The sequence below is a fragment of the Jaculus jaculus genome, chromosome 9 (genome assembly GCF_020740685.1).
Source record: "Jaculus jaculus isolate mJacJac1 chromosome 9, mJacJac1.mat.Y.cur, whole genome shotgun sequence".
Classification (NCBI taxonomy): domain Eukaryota; kingdom Metazoa; phylum Chordata; class Mammalia; order Rodentia; family Dipodidae; genus Jaculus; species Jaculus jaculus.
Genome location: NC_059110.1, coordinates 102542138 through 102554662, shown reverse-complemented (window position 1 = coordinate 102554662; position 12525 = coordinate 102542138). Strand labels below are relative to the sequence as shown.

The window sequence follows — 12525 nt, the reverse complement described above, 5'->3', positions numbered from 1 at the left end:
GCTTAGCATGCATAGGACCCTAGAGTCAATCCCCAGTGTTTAAACACACACACAAAGTCCCTGACATCTGTCTTTGTATTAGTCCTTACATGACAGTGATACATTCCTTGGGCCTTTTTTTTAGGTACTCTTTTCATATTATTCAAAGTAACAGTGTAGTTACATCAGCAATAGTGTTGTCTTGAACTATATAATTTTTGTATGGAAAAATGAAACTCTTTCTTAGGTACATGTTGATAGCAGTAAATTGAAAAGAAAATATGTTTCACCTGCAATCTTAATATGATAAAATGACAGTTCATATTTATGAAATACTTCTGGATGATAACATAGCTTTGGTATTTCACTGGTATTGAGAATGTACTGTGTGGACTATCATTTAGTTCAATTACAAATTTACCTTTAAAGTAAATGAAAATTTTCATAAAAGTTACAATAATAATTCACAAATTTTCCTCTCATCCTTCACCTGCACTCTGTAATCTTTATGATCTTTGTGCCATTTGAGAATGAATGACAGACATAATATTCCAAAGCTGTAAGCTTAATACATGACCTGTGTACTGTCTACAAGGGTACAGGACCAGGATGACCATCAAAATCAGAGATACAACTTTAATCCAGTATAACTTTGTAGTTACATTGGGCTGCTGTAATAAAGTACCACAGACTGGGTTACTTAACAGATTCCTGTCTCATGTTCTGGGCCTTGAGGAGTCCAGAATCAAGGTACTGTGTAATTAATTCATTACTCCCCTACTTGTCACACACTGCCATCATTTTCCCGTTTCTTCATGTGTCCAGGAGCATTGAACAAGCCCTTCTGTCTTTTCTGGAAAAGGACACTAATCCCATTCAATGTGTGCTCCACCACTGTGACCTCATTTAGCCTAAACTACTTCTTTAACCCAATACAGCTACTCTACATCTACAGCTTCAATATAAGATTTTTTTTAAAGATTTTATTATTTATTTATTACAGACATAGGGTGGGAGGGAGGGAGAGAGTGAGAATGGGCACTCCAGGACCTCTAGCCAGTGCAGATGAACTCTAGATGCATGTACCACCATGTGCACCTGGTTTACATGGGACCTGGATAATCAAGCCTGGATCCTTAGGCTTTGCAGGCAAACACCTTAACTGCGAAGCCATCTCCCCAGCCTAAAATAAGGTTTTTATAGGACACGCAGGTTCAGTACTTACACCATGTTATCCAAAACCTGTATTTAAGTTATCGTACTTGGGCTGGAGAGATGGCTTCGCAGTTAAGGTGCTTTCCTGCAAAGCCTAAGGACCCATGATTGATCTCTCTCTCAATATCCCACATAAACCAGAAGCACAAACGTGAGGCAAGCACAAGGTTGCACATGTCCACTAGGTGGCGCAAACGTCTGGAGTTCAGTTACAGTGGCAGAGGCCCCCCCCATTCTCTCTCCCCTTTCTCTCTCTCTCTCTCTAAAAAATCATGCTTGTCACAGTTATTTCCACTGTAGCTCTAGCATCCAATCCAAGCTTGTTCCTTGTGGTTCACTGTCATGTCTCTGGTTTCTTCCAGTTTTTCTCTTCTTCACTGACCTTGGTATTTTTGAAGAATGGCACTAGTGGCTTGTTTTAGTGTCCCTTGGTGTGGGTTTGTGTAATGGTTCGCCGCAGTGTAAGGGGCCTTTGGCAGGGATGCCATACAACTGATGTTGTGCTCCCCTCATTGAGTCCTCGTTAGGAGTCATACGATGTCTGTTCTCTATGATTATGATGGATTTGTATCTTTATAAGATGTGTCTGCAAGAGTTTCTGTTATTTTTATTTTTGAGGCAAAGCACCCCTAAGAATCTCAGGCTAGCCTCAAATTTAGAATCCTCCTGCCTTAAACTTTCTGGGGCTGGAATTATAGGCATGCTTATAGTATCTGAACAAGTATCTTTATTGCAAGGTTAACAAAAAATATTTTACATTTATTAAGAAGCAATGAGTGTATTTTTATGAGGAGAAGCTTTGAAACTATAAAAATATTCTGTTCCTACTCAAATTGTCTCGTCAAATTTAGTTATCACTTATGAATCTTGCCTAAATCTATTATTATTTTGCTAAATAACAGCATTCTAATATTACTACTTTTTCTGTTGTAGTAATTGGAGTTCTATATATACATTTTTTTTTTTTCTTTTTTCGAGGTAGAGTCTCACTCTGGTCCAGGCTGACCTAGAATTAACTCTGTCATCTCAGGGTGGCCTTGAACTCATGGCAATCGTCCTACCTCTGCCTCCCGAGTGCTGGGATTAAAGGCATGCGCCACCACGCCCAGCTATATATACTTTTTTATTCATGTGCTTGTTTACATAAGTGAAGAGTCATAAATTCCTGTTTTAGTCAAGGGCTAAAGTTTATCACTGCCATGCTCATCTTGTTTTCCTGCTCTGACCCTGGAGTCAGCCATGACTGTAGGAATTTGGATTCCTTTAGCAAAGAGTGGATTTTGAAATGAAATCTGGTCACCAGAACTGGTCATTGCTATTTGAATGTCATTGCTTCATGGCCTTCTCAGTAGAGAGAAGTAGACTGTTCGCATTTATAGATTTACTGCTGTGGGTATGGTTTTCCAACATGAGGAATTTGCTTAATGCTGTAATGTTTATATTTATCTGTCTGCCTTCTCCCCACTATAGATAAATACATTTCTATAGCTGAAACCCAGAATTGGAGTATGCACCATTTTTGGATACCATCCAAAAGCTCAGCAGAACAAAAGTGGAATGGAAGAAAGAAAAAGAAAAGTCTAGTCAGAACACCCAGCTCCAGAAGGTTTAGAAGGGCTAGGCGAAGACAGAAAGAAACTTAGGAAGTTTGGTGGTAGAACCGTGGTCCCTTCTCCATACCCTTTCCCAAGCCAACCCTGGTGGAAGCCAATTCCCTGGTTTTACAGGTGAAGAAACATACTTGGTGGTGAAATAGCTTACTGGCCCAAACACATTGGGTTGGGTAGTGCAAAGCTGAGCATAAGCTTGTAATTTTTTTTTTTTTTTGACTCTTTGCTATTTGTATGCCTCTTGTAGAGAGCAGATTTGCATGAGACAACAATAACCAACGATGACACAACTCCTTCCTTTTTTAACACCAGGAAAGACTTCTTCAGACTTGCCTAAATTCAGCATTACTATGTTTGGATGTCTATTTGTAAGGGGCAGATTTTTAAATGATCTCTGAGATAAGACAAACTGGACAGAGTTCTAGGATTGGTATCAGAAAACAAGGTTGAAACCTAAGCTCAAGGAGTTCTCATGAGCATAGATAGAATAATGCTGCAGTATTAGAGACACTGGAACTAAATTTTGTTTGCTTTGAAGCTTTAAATGAATGCATTACCTAGGTTATAAATTTTGAGAGTCTGAGTGTGCTTGTGATATTGCATAAATTGTGGTAACTAATGGTAAATTCCACCATAGGTGGAATTTGTGGCCCTTAGGACAAAGTTAGTCTAGCCTGTTCTGTAACTAGAAATGTAATTACATGCTTAAAATAAAAAACTAGGGCTGAAGTGATAGCTCGGTGAGGAAAGTACTCGCTATACAAACAGGAGAACTTAAGTTTGGATCTCTACCACCCACAGAAAAGCCAGGTATGTCCGTATGAGCTTATAATCCAATCACTGGGAGACAGAGACGGATCTGTAGGGCTTTCTAGTTAGTGGGTCTAGCCAAATCACTGAGATATAGGCTCACTGCAAGACCCTTTCTCAGAAAATAAGGTGGAGATTATGTGCCCACTTGGGTTCCTGTGTCCTCCCCAGCTGAGGTTCCCCCAAAGGCATCCCAGGCAACCTTGGAGACCAAGGTTGTGTGCATATGATGTGACAAAAGAATCACTCCTGGGAGACAGTTTGGGGAACAGCTCTCGGTTTATTGTCAGGGAAATGGGTTTGTAAGCATCTGAAGGTGGGAAGAGGGTCCTAAGGGAATTGGTGGGTTTAAAGGTCGCTAGCCTATACCTAATATAGGGACAGATGTTCCAACACATAGGCAATGGTAAAGGGAAAGTGTGCAAAGGTGCTGGCTTATACTATATAGAGTTTCCTAGGCAACTGGCTAAAGGCCACAGGGTTATGGGCAAAGCCTAAGTCTTATCTGAATGTCCAGGTATCCCGTGCTTGGAGAGGGAATGGCCTTACTTCCTGCTGATCTCGGGGGTCCAGGCTCATTGCAACCCCCAAGAATAGGGAAAGGATCCTGGCTCACTGCAAGCCCCTGCCATCCAGTCCCCAAGATATGACCAATGGCCAGTTTAGGCTGCTGCAACCCCTGTATAGCCTGGGGCCTTCGTATCAGACAGCTTAGGTTTGCTTTAACCCAGGGCACTGCCTATGTCCTACATACCCACACATATACAAACACACATACATGGGCAAAAAGAAAAAGGAAAGGCCTACACTGACATTAACTACTTGACACCTTAATTTACAATATCAAAGTCAACAAGAAAAAAGTAGGCGTTTTAAGCTCCGTAGTTAGCTATGATCATGTCCAATTTTACATATTAGTTAAAACAAATACTATTTGTTGTTGTTTTTCCAAGGTAGGCTCTCACTCTAGCTCAGGCTGACCACAAACTCACAAAGATCTACCTACCTCTCCCTCCTGAGTTCTGGGATTAAAGATATGTGCTGCCACACCCAGCCTAAAATAAATTATTTCATATAAACATTCTTGGTATTCATATAATACTGCTGTGATGGTTCAAGTTAGAGGTCCCCCCTCTTCCGAAACTCATGTTTTGAATGCTTGATCCTTAGCTGATAGTGATCTTGGAGGTAGAGCCTTGCTTGAGGAGGTGGGCTTGGGAGTGTTATATAGATAGCTCCCCTTTGCTAGAGTTTGGCTCACTGTCCTGTTGCTATTGTATACCTGCTATTGTCAGTCTCTGCTCTACATCCTCCCCTGCCATCATGGTTCTCCTTCTTGAGACCATATGCCAACAACAACAACAAAAGACTTGCTTCCCATCAGCTGCTTTCGGTTGAGTTTTTTTGTATCAGCAATGAGAAGGTAACTACATCTGAACGTCAGTACCTGAGGGGTTGGTTTGCTGCTCGAAACCTGGCTATGGCTTTTGGCCTTTTGAAACTGATTTATAGGAAGAATGTGGAAGGATTTGAAATCTTAGCTTTGAAATAATGTAAGCAGAGTTTGATGGACCATTCTGGACAGCATGTTGAAAAACCCAAATGTACTAAGAACTGTTAGCTATGCAGGCCGAGCTTATGAAGGAAAGAAAGAGCTTTGTCCAGACTGGGCTGGAGGCAGTTTGTGTGAGGCTGGCTGCATTCTGCCCATGTCCTACGAACTTGAACAGGGTTCAGTTTAGAAGAAATGGACTGGTGTGAACAGAACATGGCGTAGAAAGGAAGGACAGTTTGGTCTTAAGACTACAGTCGCATCAGCTGCAATTGTTTGAGTGCTACTGCCATTGAGATTGGGCCAGCAGGAAGAATGCTGACTCTTGAAACTAAGAGGCCTGAATGTTGAAAAGAGTGTCCTGTTCTTCAAAGTCAGCTTTATTCCCCCCTGGATTAATAAACTTGGTAGCCTACTTGCTACTATGGGAACATAATGAATGCAAGAAAATGAGAATAATTGATTTGCAAAGTGGTTTGTGATTTGGATGGCTAATAGATGATGTGAAGCAGGGTTGTTGGAGTCCCTTCATGGAGAGCCATTGGAGCCATGGGGATGTACTGTGGTTTGCTGTGGAGATCCCAGGATTTTTTGGACATGCTAGGACTATGGGATGGCTGTCAGAAAGATCTGCCTGCTTGGCATGGAGTTTTCCCCAGATTGTGGGCAGCTCAGGTGTAGCAGTGTAATTGGAACCCCAGAGACTTTGTCACTGGCTACTAAGGTTGGATTTGTAGCTTCAGGATTTGATGTTTGTCCTGTTTGTTTTAGATCTTGCATTGGTTCAATCTTTCCTTGCTGTGCCACCTTTTACAGTGTGAATGTTTACTCTGTGCCATTATATGGTTTTGATTTTATAGGTTCACATTTAAGAGATGTTGGACTCTAGAATACTTGAACAGTGTTGGGATTGATAAAGACTATGGAGACTATTAAAAGTTGGACTGAATGCATTGCATTTTACGTCATGGCTGGTCACCAGTTTATGGGAACCAAGGGCAGAGTGTGGTGGCTTAAAATAAATGTTCCCCACAAATTCATGTGCTTTGAATGCTTGGTCCACAGCTCATGGTAAATGTGGAGGTAGATCCTTGCTGGGAGGTTTGTGGTTGGGGGTGGGGGAAGACTTAAGGGTCTTATTCCCAGCTTCCCCTCACTAGAGATCAGTTCACTCTCCTGCTGCTGTTTTCCACCTGCTGGTTACAAGGAGGTGATGTCCATCCTTTATTGATGCCATGCTTTCCCCTGCCATCATGAAACTTCCCCTTGAGGCATAAGCCAAAATAAGAAACTTTCCTCCCATCAACCGCTTCTGGCTGGGTACTGCATACTAGCAACAAGAAGGTAACTGCACAGTTGTCTCATCTGACTATTGGGTTTTGTTCTTTCTGAAAATGAAAATTTTATAAACATGTGTTTTTAAATATTAATTTGTAATTACATTTTTTATTATTTTTAAACCATAATATAAGAAACTTGTACCTTTGGGCTAGAGAGATGGCTCAGCAATTAAGGTACTTGCTTTCAAAGCCTGACTGTCTGAGTTCAACTCCCCAGTACTTACATAGATCCAGATACCCAAAAGTGGTGCATGCATCTGGAGTTTGCTTGCAGTGATGGGAAGTCTTGGTATGCCCATTCTCTGTGTCTGTGCCTCTCTCTGTCTCAAGTAAATAAAAATATTTAAAAAGGAAAATTTCAGTTAATTTAGTAATCACTGATCTGTATTTCCTTGCTTTTTGTTTTCCTAATAAAGCTACTGGTTTTATTTAGTATTGTGAAATGCCTAAGAACTATTCTAATATTACTAGCTGCTATTTATTTAGGAGCTACTTACTATATATTGTGCATGAAATATGAAGGGTAATATGTTTAAATAAATAGTAAGGAGAAGTGAATTGTAATTTTGCTGAAAGCTGGCTGCATGATCACTATATTCCAGCTGGTGCCCAGTAGTTCCTTGAAGTCACCTCAAAACAACATGGTATCCTTTTTCATGTCTTCATGGCTGCTTTTATGCTACCTTTTTGAGGAGCCTCTCCTTTTCAAACATTTTAAATGAGTTTCTGTTATTGACAGATAAAGTGAAATGCAATCAAACCATTCATTTAAGTAACATCTATTACAATCAAAGCCTCCATGTATTTATGACCTGTGCAGTCACTCAAGATCCTGCTCTTAAAATATTCCCTTGGTTAGATGGGCTCTGCACTTGGTTTGATGATCCCTGTCTTGGAATTCTTAAAAGTATTTAATATAGAATCTTACATTTTCATTTTAGGTCAGGCCCTGCAATATATGTATCCAAGGCTAGTCAAGATGTGTGTGTGCACGCACACACACATTTATCATATCAGAAGTGGGCTAGCTGGCATTCTAGCACTACTCAGGTTGAAGCACAATCCATCTATTTGAACAAACAGGATTAAAGGCCAAGGCAGAAAACTAGAGGAAGGTGTAGCAGCACAGACTCAGCCTTAGAAGGTTAAAGGCAAGAAATAATGCAAGAGGTAAATCCAGGTCCTAAAAACCATCAGGTCATGTTTTGAAATAAGATCAAGCAAAATTCCAAGCTCCTTACCTTTGTTTAATATTAGTCTAGACTGTGCCTGTTTCTCTCATCTTACCTCAGACTGCTCTCTCCCATTTACCATGCTTTAGCCACACTTGTTTCTGTTCTTTAGATTCACAAGTGTTTTTCTGCCTTGAGGACTTTCCTTTCATTCATGTTCCCCAGCCAAGTCTCATCGCTTGAGTCTTAGGTGGAACATCATTACACTGATAACCTGCCATTCTTTGCCCAGGCACATTTAGCACCACCGTTCAGTGGCTGAAATCTAGTTCATTTCACTGTAACTTTTAAACTTTTTCTCCCACCAGCAGGAGGCAAATACCAGAAGGGCAGGAACATTCACTTGTTCACCAAGGACAAGAATTTAGTACAGTGATTGTACATGATTGCACTTGGTAAGTATTCCATGGATAAGTGCATGAATGAAAGCAAGCAGCAGGAAGTTAGGTTGTCTAAGGAAACGTCCATGATCACTGAGCTGTGCTGAGAGAAATCTCGTGTATTTGTAAAGCCCCAAATTCTTTCCTGAAGTGTTTCAGTGTTTCCCACAGGGTTGGGCTGTGTGCTTCTGGCAGAGCCTGAATGTGTCCACCTCCAAGAAAAACGAACAGAATTCTTGAGCTGCTTAGATTCTTAAAAGGGAAAAAATGCACTAGCAAATGAGATTGTGAAATAACTCTCTCATTGATCTTTTCTATCTTGGTTTCCTACAACTTCCACGTTATTTAAAGAGCATCAGTTTAATCAAGTTTAGTCCAGATAAAAGTACAGAACTGAGGAAGTTTTATTATGAGACAAAAGTACCCTCATAAGCACAAGATGGTGCATGCATTTGGAGTTTGTGGCTAGAGGCCTTAGTGTGCTCATTCTCTCTCTCTGTCTCTCAATCTCTCTCTCTAATAAATAATAAATAAAATATTTTAATAAAATCACTATTGTTATTCTAAAGAGGCTGTGAATAGGACTTCCTATTAATCCAACAAGTCTCTCTTTAACAGACATCACACTTTAACCTTCTTCCTTTTCTTTCTAGCAATCTTTGTACCAAGGACAAATAGTTAAAAAAACCTTACAGGTCTTGACTTCCAGGCTTGTGAATTGTTTAGAAGTGAATATAGAAATACTCTGTCAAAGCAGGGTGGGAATTAGGCTCTTGCTTACAAAGCTCTAAGAGTCTCCGGTCAAGATGTATTACTTTAATTTTTGCAATGATGGTTAAAATAACTTCTAGTTGTTTATAAAGAGCCTATGTATTGATATATAAGCCAGCAGCATATTAGAGATGTGTTGTTTTCATCAGAAGCCTTATGTGTCTGAAAACCTGTTTCTATCAGTTGGCTTATGAAAAGATTTTTTAAAAAAATATTTGGTTTTGTGTGTGTGTGTGTGTGTGTGTGTGTGTGTGTGTGTGTGCGCACATATGTTTGTGTATGTATGTGCATAAACACACATACACACACACACCAGGATCTCTTGCTGCTACCAAAAAAAAAAAAAAAATGCCTATCCAGCTTTATGTGGGTGGCTAGGGAATTGAATCCAGGCCAGCAAGCTTTGCAAGCAAGTGCCTTTAACCCCTGAGCCTTCTTCCCAGGCCCACTAGTAATATTTTTAATGAAGACAATTAATCATATAGTAGAGTTTGGGGTGGGAGGGAAATTATTCTAGAAAATACAATGTGAGGGTTTTCATAATTTTAAAAAAATCATTAAATTAAAAAAGATAAATATCAAGAAATTAACCTAAAATGTATAAGAGCTATGTGAAAATAATCTTAGAACCCTGTAGAAAGTCAGATAGAAGATATTTAGAAATGAAAAGACATATTACATTTTTAATAAAAACACTTAACATTATAAAGAGATACTAATACTTTCTCAATTAATTTATAAACCTAAAATGGTTCTCCAACAAATAAGACTGTTTTGCTTTTTAACCAACATAAGGAAATTCTGAGGTTAGTGTATAAAAATAATACAAAAATAGCTATGAAATCCTGGCTAAACAAAAGAATGAGAGCGAGGGATTAATCTCACCTGACGTACAAACATAAACCCTCAGTAATTACAATAGCTTAATTTTTGTCTATTAATAAATAAATAACCAAACAGGTAGAATACATATTACAAAAGTTAGGGCTGGGGAGGTGACTCGGAGGTAAGAACACTCGCTGCCTGTGCTGGTTTGAATGTAAGATGCTCTCTGTAGACTCGTGTTTGGATATTTAATCCCAGTTGGTGGTGCTGTTTGTGAGGTGGTGGAGCTTTGCTAGAGGAAATGTGTCACTGGGGAATGGACCTTGAGGTTTTTATAGCCCAACCCCACTGCCTTTTGTCTTTCTGCTTCCTTCTTGTTCTTGTCACAGTGTGACAGTGTGAGCTGGCTTTTCTGCAATGAAGGAGTCAACCCTCTGCAACTGTAAGCCATATAAAACCCTTTCTCTTCCATAATTTGGTTATTCCATAAGTTGGTTATTTTGTCTTAGCAATGAGAAAATAACTGATACACGGGGCAAGTAAGAGGGCCTGACTTTGGTCCCCAGTCTGGCATGGGCACACACACACCTGTAACCCCAGTGCTGTGGGGGGTGCATAGGGACAGGAGGGGTGTGGCCAGCCAGCAATCCAGGTTCAATGAGAGACCCTGCCTCAAGAAAATAAGGCAAAAAATGCCATAATGTGGACACCCAAGTCTTCCTCTGGCCTTCTTAAGCATGTGCCCAGGGAGCATAGATCTACACACATGTGCCTATGACACACATGTACACATAGCTACACACTAAAAAATTACAGAAGCAGACTAAAATACTTAGAATATTTGATTTATGATAAAGGTCTAATCTCAAATTGGTGGAGGCAAGATGGATTGCTTAACAAACATGGTTAAAAGACCTGGATTATCTTCTAGAGATAAAAAATATAAAAGTACTAGAAGAAAATACATGGTTGTTACTTTATAACTTCATAGTGACCAAATAGTTCTTAATTTGAACTTCAGCGTAGAAATCATAAAGGATTGATGTATTTAGCAATACACTTTTATATAACCAAAATGTCCATGGCTGCAGTAGTTTGAATTATGTCTCACAATAGACTCAAATATTTTATTAAAGCTGTAACATGGATTTCCAGCCACCTGGCTAGAAGAGGTGTCACCATGGGCGGATGTCCAGCCCTACGGTGTTACTGGGGGCTGGATCTGTTTCCAACATAAGGCATGCTGAAGCCTAAGTGGTTGAGTGCTGTCTGGGTGTCTGGTATGTGCCTGTTTTTGACAGTGCTACTGGTGGTTTTTCTCTCTATATGGATCTGGGGTAGCGAGCCAACTTCTTCTACCATTATGGATCTTCCCCTGTATCTTTAAGCTTAAAATAAATGCCTTACTCCCTTAAACTGTGTCTGGTCTGGAGGTTCATCCCAGCACTGTGATTCTGACTATGACAATGGCCAAAACCAACAAAGAAAAATATATTTTTAGTTTGTACTGATGATAGAGGAATAATTTCCCTGGAATTTAACAAACTAAACATAAACCAAAATTAAACTAACAATGAGTAGGAAACAGTAAAATAAGCAGTTTCTTAAATGAATCACTACATGTTTCTAAAAGGATAAAGAAAAAATGCTTAGACTACCTTAAGATAGCATTTTCATCAAGTAGACTGGCAAAATTCTAGAAGGTATTTAGTCCATGGTGTTGGTGAGAATTTGGAGTGACAGACTTGTGGTATCACTGGTGGAATAGTTAGCAATTTCTATCATTCTGTATGACATTATGTGAGTTTCATCAAGTTAGAATTTATCATTTCTGGCAGAAGATATTTTTATTTTCTGTATTTTGGGTGTGGTAAAGAACTTATTTTAGAAATTACTTACTGTCATATCTCTTGAGAATAGAAATTACTAAACCTTACTCAAAGAATTCAAACATTGTATGTATATTGGACAAATTTCTATCTGATGAGATTTGTAATGATTATAATTTAATGAAATTATAAGTACAGATTTATATGTCAAAGTAAAGCTAAGTTTTCTAAAATAAATCAAATTTATAAAACAAACTTTTTCTGTAATGTTTTACTTTTGCTGTTTTTGCTGGCCTAACTTTTTCTCTCTTTGACTGAACAAACTGGATATCTTCCTTGAATATATATATTTTTGGTACTGTTTCTTTGTCTTAGATTTTTGAGGCAGAATCTCATGTAGCCGATGATGGCCTCAGACTCTCTATGTAGATGAAGACAACGTTGAACTTCTGATTCTCCCGCCTTTTCCTCAGAAGTGCAGGGATTACAAGTACCTGGTCATTACCAGTGCCTCGACCTTGTGATCTGCCTTCATCATCCTCTTCAGCAGTTGCCTACCAGCATGTGCCACTGTAACCACGTTATGTGTGTTACTTCTTTGCTAAGTATTAATTTTGTAATGTTCTAAGGCATGTATGCTTGTATATGACGTGTATGTGACATTATCAGAACCTTTGCTGGGATTTTAGACAGGAGCAACACCACCTGGCTTTGAAGCACCCTCTGTAAGTCTTCCAGGCTGACCTTGTTGAAGCATTTCCCTGGGCAGTTGTGTTCCAGCAGGGAATCCCTTTCTTCCTTGAAATGAATTTGGATTTTATAAGAGAGAGCTTCCTACAGGTGGGGGGTTTTGCTCTGGGGTACCTTTCCTACGGTTCCAGGGCAGCAAGGAGGTTTCTCTTCAATGGTGCTGAGTTTTTTAGTAATTATAGTTGCATTCTCATCACTAGCCTGAATCCTATTCTGACTAGAGATTTCCTTA

The 12525-nt window shown here is 39.5% G+C and overlaps 1 protein-coding gene across 5 annotated transcripts in view; it reads left to right on the top strand.

The window, feature by feature from the left end:
• The window catches only part of Stxbp4 (syntaxin binding protein 4), a 177411-nt gene that overhangs the window by 1942 nt on the left and 162944 nt on the right, over positions 1-12525 (top strand). Inside the window, exon 2 of one of the 5 annotated variants that reach the window (XM_045158080.1) lies at positions 2665-2921. The exons of the other annotated variants lie outside the window; for them this stretch is intronic. The gene's annotated coding sequence lies outside the window, so the exon portion shown is untranslated. The remainder of the gene's footprint in view (positions 1-2664; positions 2922-12525) is intronic. 5 annotated transcript variants of the gene reach the window in all.